The 6,726-nt window shown below is 41.2% G+C and overlaps 1 pseudogene; it reads left to right on the forward strand.

The window, feature by feature from the left end:
- The first annotated feature begins 1,869 nt into the window (after positions 1-1,869).
- LOC100431644 (olfactory receptor 7E24-like) lies at positions 1,870-3,935 on the forward strand (annotated as a pseudogene).
- Positions 3,936-6,726: the final 2,791 nt, after the last annotated feature.

Genomic DNA, 6,726 nt, shown 5'->3' on the forward strand with positions numbered 1-6,726 from the left:
CAATATCATCCTCTCCCCCACTGGATATTAGGAAAAATATCACTCATGGTGTACACCGACTGTGATATTAGGAAGAATATTACAGGGTGTACACCCACTCTGACTTTAGGAGAAATAGCTCCCTAAATGGTAACAAATAATATCACAGGGTATACAGTAATATCATCCTAGGATAATGCAAATATTATCACAGGGTGTACACCCACTCTGATAACAGGAATAATATGCCCCAAGGATACTGCCAATAATATCACAAGGCTGTACACCCAATATGACATAAGGAGTGATACCTCTCTAGGATATTATGAATAACATCACAGAATGTACACCCATGGTGTGTGCCCACGGTGAAATTAGGAGTAATATCAACCCAGGACATAACCAATAACACCACAGGCAGTACATACATGATGTACACCCACGGTGATGTGATGAGAACTATCTCCCTAGGATAATACGAATAACATCACAGAGTGTACACACATGGTAGACACCCACAGTGGCACTAGGACTAATAACTTTCTAAGATATTACGAATAGCATCACAGAAACACATGGGGTACACCCACTGTAATATTACGTGTAATTTCTCCCTAGCATGTTACGAGTAACATCTCAGTGTGTAAACACATGGTGAACACCCACTGTGACCTTAAGTGTAATATCCCCCTAGGATGTTACAAATAAAATCACAGGGTGTCCACCCGTGGTGTACACACACTGTGATGTTAGGAATAATATCTCCCTAGGATAATACGAATAACACCACAGGGTGTACAGAAACTGTGATTTTAGAGGTAGTATCTCTCTAGGATGTTAAGAATCAGGTTATCACAGGGTGTACACCCACTGTCATACTGGGAGCAGTATCTCTCTAGGATAGTACAAATAATATCACAGAGTGCACACCCAGTGTGATATTAGGAGCAATATCTCTATGGGATATTACAAATTAGATCACAGAGTGTACACACATGGTGTACATCCACTTGGATATTAGGAGTAATATCTTCCTAGGACATTACAAAGAACATCACAGAGTGTACACCCACTGTAATATTAAGAGTCGCATCTCCCTAGGTTATTACAAATAATATCAGAGGGTGTGCACCCACTGCGATATTAGGAGTAATATCTTCCTAGGGTTTTACAAATATTTTCACAGTGTGTACACACGTTTTATACACTCACTGTGATATTAGGAGTAATATCTACCCAGTATATAACAAATAACATCACAGGGTGTACACCCACTTTGATATTAGCTGTAAGATTTTTTAAGTTGTTACAAATAATATCACAGGGTGTACAAACATGGTGTACACTCACTGTGATAGCAGGAGTCGTATCTCCATAATACATTTTGAACAATATCACAGGGTGTAAACCCACTGTATTATTAGGAGTAATATCTCTGTAGGATATTTTAATTAATATCACAGGGTGTACACCCACTGTGATGTTAGGAGCAATATCTTTTTAGGATATTGCAAATAATATCACAGGGTGTTCGCCCACCCTGATGTCAGGAGCAATATCTCCCTAGGATATCAAAACTAGTATCACAGGGTGTACAATCCCTGCCTTCCAGGTTCTAAGGGATTCTCCTGTTTCAGCCTCTCGAGTAGCTAGGTTTACCCACCACCACGCCCGGCTAATTGTTTTTTTCTTTGTTTTCACTAGAGACGGGGTTTCACCATGTTGGCCAGGCTGCTCTTGAACTCCTGACCTCAGGTGATCCATCAGCCTCGGCCTCCCAAAGTGCTGGGATTACAGGTGTGAGCCATGGCGCTTGGCCAAGAGTTATATATTCAATTAATTTGCAGACACAGCTCCCACATTTGACTGTGCATGGTCTTTTATGAAGAAATGATGTCAGAAAACCTAAGGATGGCAATAAATATGAAAAGTAACTGGCATGCTAAAAGGTCTTCTGATTAAGAGCTATAAGGTTCGATTTCATTTTTAGATAATGCGGTCCTAACTCTTGTGTCGTCCTTTTAAATATTCTACATCAAAGGAATTTGTAGCACGGTGTCAGAATAAAATAAAGGGTATTTCACTGCTTCTTAATTTCTTTCAATTAGACTGAGATCTTTTTCTTAAAGAGAGAAGCATGTTTTTATTGCATTTTATTGTTTCTGAAAAGAGTAGGCCGTATTTTACTGAGATCACAGATTTCTTATATATTAGGTTTTGGTCTTCTAACATTCTTCAGTGGATTTTCTCTAAAGTAGTATCTACAGAAAGAGTTGAATAGCAAAAAAGGAAATCATGCAGTAATTCTGAGATTTTTGGGTTTGTCACAGCTGAGAACTATTGCTGACGGTGTATGGTCCTCAAGTGTGAAAATGTTCCTTGTGAATTGCTTGCATCCAAAATACACACACAGCATTAAGGGCTGGTTTTTATCTTTTATTTTTCCAGTCCTCTTTTCTTCTCAAGGTGTCCAAGTCACACAGAGCCACGGAATCTCACAGGTGTCTGAGAATTCCTCCTCCTGGGACTCTCAGAGGATCCAGAACTGCAGCCAGTCCTCCCTGGGCTACCCCTGTCCATGTACCTGGTCACGGTGCTGAGGAACCTGTTCATCATCCTGGCTGTCAGCTCTGACTCCCACTTCCACAGACCAATGTGCTTCTTCCTCTCCAACCTGTGCTGGGCTGACATCGCTTTCACCTCGGCCACGGTTCCCAAGTTGATTGTGGACATGCAGTGGCATAGCAGAGTCGTCTCTTTTGCGGGCTGCCTGACACGGATGTCTTTCTTGGTCCTTTTCACATGTATAGAAGACATGCTCCTGACTCTGATGGCCTATGACTGATTTGTGGCCATCTGTCACCCCCAGCACTATCCAGTCATCATGAATCCTCACCTCGGTGTCTTCTTCGTTTTGGTGTCCTTTTACCTTAGCCTGTCGGATGGATTGTGTTACGATTCACCCTCTTCAAGAATGTGGAAATCTCCAAATTTGTCTTTCACCCATCTCCACTTCTCAACCTTGCCTGTTCTGACAGCGTCATCAATAGCATATTCATATATTAAATAGTGCTATGTTTGGTTTTCTTCCAATTTCAGGGATCCTTTTGTCTTACTCTAACATTCTCCCCTCCATTCTAAGAATTTCATCGTCAGATGGGAAGTCTAAAGCCTTCTCCATCTGTGGCTCACACCTGGCAGTTGTCTGCTTATTTTATGGAACAGGCATTGGCATGTACCTGACTTCAGCTGTGTCACCACCCCCCAGGAGTGGTGTGGTGGCATCAGGGATGTACACTGTGGTCACCCCCATGCTGAACCCTCTCATCTACTGCCTGAGAAACAGGGACATTCAAAGTGCCTTGTGGAGGCTGTGCAGCAGAACAGTCGAATCTCATGATCTGTTCCATCCTTTTTCTTGTGTGGGTAAGAAAGGGCAGCCACATTAAATCTCTACATCTGCAAATCCTGCCCCTTAGTCACATTATTGTTGTTGCTTGATGACTTTTATTCCTTTCCTCATTTCCTATGTGAATATTGCTTTCTTCATCATGCCTTTAACTGGAATGGGTGAGTATTCTGGGATCCTTTGTTTAGCATAAACCTCATGACTGAATCCTCTATACCTAGGCAGCCTCCTTTAGTTTCTGACCAGTAACCCTGTCCTCCAGGTGGAATCACAACCATCTTTTTATATACAGGAAGTCCTTACTTCATTTTGGAATTCCCTGAACATCGACTTTATGGAAACAATATACAGCAGGTCATCCAACACCATTGTTGTGTTCAAAGATGTTATGATGTTGATGAGGAATAAGTGGTTTCACTATACATAATTTTGCTTAAAGGTGAAGTTTCCAAGAGACTTTCAAAGATGATAAGTGAGGATATACTATACACCAAATTCATATCCTCTTCCAGAGTTCGTGTGGAATTTCTCTATAAACTGCTTCTAGAGAATTTATTTAGGCAGGTTATGCTTAGAGATCCATGTCACCGGTACTCAAGCTTGTCTTTTAATCAAATCACCAGGGAAGCTTACAAATGATGAGGCCTGGGTCTCATTACATGAGATTCTGATTTACTTGCACCTGTGGAGGTATGTGGATTTTTTTTTTTTTCTTTTAAAGCACCACAGGTGATTCCATTGATGAAGTTTTTAGAGGTATCAAGCTCCAATAAGTAAGAAAAGAACTTAATTCTAATATGATTTCTTCAAATATTATCTTCAAATGCGTTGTCCTTCAACACCATACAAATTTTTATTATGCTGGTTTTTCTTACCATTTAGCATTTTCTTTTTTTTATTTTATATTTTTTTGAGTCAGAGTTTCACTCTTGTTGCCCAGGCTGGAGTGCAATGGCACGAGCTTGGCTCACTGCAACCTCTGCCTCCCGCATTCAAGTGATTCTCCTGTCTCAGCCTTCTGAGTAGCTGGGATTACAGGCATGCACTACCACGCCCGGCTATTTTTTTTTTTTTTTGTATTTTTGGTAGAGACAATATTTCTTCATATTAGTCAGGCTGATCTTGAACTCCCGACCTCAGGTGATCTGCCCGCTTCGGCCTCCTAAAATGCTGGGATTACAGGCGTGAGGGACCGCGCCCAGCCACCACTTAGTATTTTCATTTTACATTTGTTGAAGTTATGGATTTATATACCCATTGATTGCTGCTTTATGATACACTTGCATATACATAAAATGGGAAGTAGAAAAGAATAAAATGGGCACAGTATCCCTAAAGTTTCACTTTCCGAGACATTATTTGATATTAGTTTCAATTAAGAAACTGTGGTATACACACACAGCGAAGGATTATTCAGCCTCAAAAGCAGCGAAATCCTCTCCACAGTAGAAAAAATGGATGAGATCGCAGGTCTGTATATGAAGTGAAATAAGCCAGGCACAGAATGAGAAATATTACATGTCCTCACTTCTACGTAGGAAGAAAAAAGGAAATCTTGGCCAGATGTGGTGGCTCAGACCTGTAATCCCAGCACTTTGGGAGGCCGAGTCGCACAGATCACTTGAGGCCAGGAGCTTGAGACGGGGCTGGCCAACATGGTGAAACCCCATCTCTACTAAAAACACAAAACATTAGCCGGGCGTGGTGACTCGTGCCTGTAGTCTCAGCTACTCGGAAGGCTGAGGCCCAAGAAGTACTTGAACTCGGGAGGTGGAGGTTGCAGTGAGCCCGCATTGTGCTTGTATGCTCCAACCTGGGCAACAGAAAGAGACTCCATCACACACCTACACACAAAAGGAATCTCAGGAAGGTGGAAACTATAAAGGTGGTTAGCAGAACCTAGGAAGAAAAGGCATGGGATGGGGAATGAAGTGAAGTGGATAATTGGGCCCCAAAATACAGAAAGACGGAATAAGTGAGTTCCAGTGTTTGATAGTACAGTATGAAAATTTTAGTTCACAAGAATTTCTTGCATATTTCCAGATGCTTTGGTAAGAAGCTTCCTCACTTTCTCATTATGCTGGTTTTGAAGCTATTCTCTTTCTGCTCTTGAAATCATGCTGTTTTTTTGTTTTTGGTTTTTTGTTTTGAGATGGAGTTTTGCTCTTCTTGCACAGGCTGGAGTGTAATGGTGCAATCTTGGCTCACCACAACCTCTGCCTCCTGGGTTCAAGCGATTCTCCTGCCTCCATCTCCCGAGTCACTGGGATTACAGGCAGGAGCCAGCAAGCCCAGCTAATGTTGTATTTTTAGTAGAGACGAGGGTTTCTCCCTGTCGGTCAGGCTGGTCTTGAACTCCTGACCTCAGGTGATCCGCCCGCCTCGGCCTACCAAAGTGTTGGGATTACAGGCGTGAGCAAACTCGCTAGGCCCATGCTGTATATTTATCTGTTGTCTGTTGTTGTTTGTTTGTCTTTGAGCCCAGAAATAACTTCTCACCTATATGTTCAAATGATTTTCAACATCAGTGCTAAGAAAGTTCATTGGTGGAAAAGCAGCCTTTTCAAGAAATGATGTTGGAGAAACTTCATTTCCACATGCAGAAGAATGAAGGTGGACCCTATGTCACACCAGGTACAAAAATTAACACAAACTGGAACAAAGACCTAACCCCAAGTGCTGTAAGTATAATATGCCTAAAAGAAAACATTGGCCACACTTTCATGACATCACATTGAGCAGTGCTTTTTGGGATATGACACCAAAAGCATAGGCAAAAAAGAAAATTAGATTCCTTGGATTACATCTAAATGACAGACACTTTTGTGCATCAAAAAACACTGTAAACTGAGTGAAAAGATAACCCATGGATTAGGAAAAATATTTGCAATCATATATCTGAAAAGAGGCTGATATCCATCATATATAAAGAACAGCTAGAAATAAACAACAAGAAACCCAAAACATCCCATTCAAAATGGTTAGAAGATTCAAGTAGACGTGTCCCTAAAGAAGATATAGCAATGGCCAATAAGCATATAAAATAATGTTCAAAATCACTAATCCTAGGGAAGCACAAATCAAACCAATAATGTGATACCACGCATTAGGATGGATATGATAAACAAGCAAGCATTGGTGAAACTAGAGGGAAGTAGGAATGCTCGAATATGATTGGAGGGAATGTAAAACCGTGAAGGACCAGGGAAAATAGTACAGCGTGTACTGGAAAAATTAGAAACAGGATTATCAGATGTTCCCGCAATTACACGTGTGGGTACCTACCAGAAAGAATTAGAAGCCAGGAGTGGAAGAGATATTTGTAAACCCATATTCAT

This window comes from Pongo abelii, chromosome 7 (genome assembly GCF_028885655.2).
Source record: "Pongo abelii isolate AG06213 chromosome 7, NHGRI_mPonAbe1-v2.0_pri, whole genome shotgun sequence".
Taxonomy (NCBI): Eukaryota; Metazoa; Chordata; class Mammalia; order Primates; family Hominidae; genus Pongo; species Pongo abelii.